The sequence below is a fragment of the Garra rufa genome, chromosome 14, assembly GCF_049309525.1.
Source record: "Garra rufa chromosome 14, GarRuf1.0, whole genome shotgun sequence".
In the NCBI taxonomy this organism is placed as follows: Eukaryota; Metazoa; Chordata; class Actinopteri; order Cypriniformes; family Cyprinidae; genus Garra; species Garra rufa.
Genome location: NC_133374.1, coordinates 2,219,890 through 2,220,319, shown reverse-complemented (window position 1 = coordinate 2,220,319; position 430 = coordinate 2,219,890).

The window sequence follows — 430 nt, the reverse complement described above, 5'->3', positions numbered from 1 at the left end:
AAATACTACGAGAGTAAAGTCGAAATACTACGAGAGTAAAGTCGAAATACTACGAGAATAAAGCCGAAATACTACGAGAGTAAAGTCGAAATACTACGAGAGTAAAGTCGAAATACTACGAGAATAAAGCCGAAATACTACGAGAGTAAAGTCGAAATACTACAAGAATAAAGCCGAAATACTACGAGAGTAAAGTCGAAATACTACGAGAATAAAGCCGAAATACTACGAGAGTAAAGTCGAAATACTACGAGAGTAAAGTCGAAATACTACGAGAGTAAAGTCGAAATACTACGAGAATAAAGCCGAAATACTACGAGAGTAAAGTCGAAATACTACGAGAGTAAAGCCGAAATACTACGAGAGTAAAGTCGAAATACTACGAGAGTAAAGTCGAAATACTACGAGAATAAAGCCGAAATACTACGAG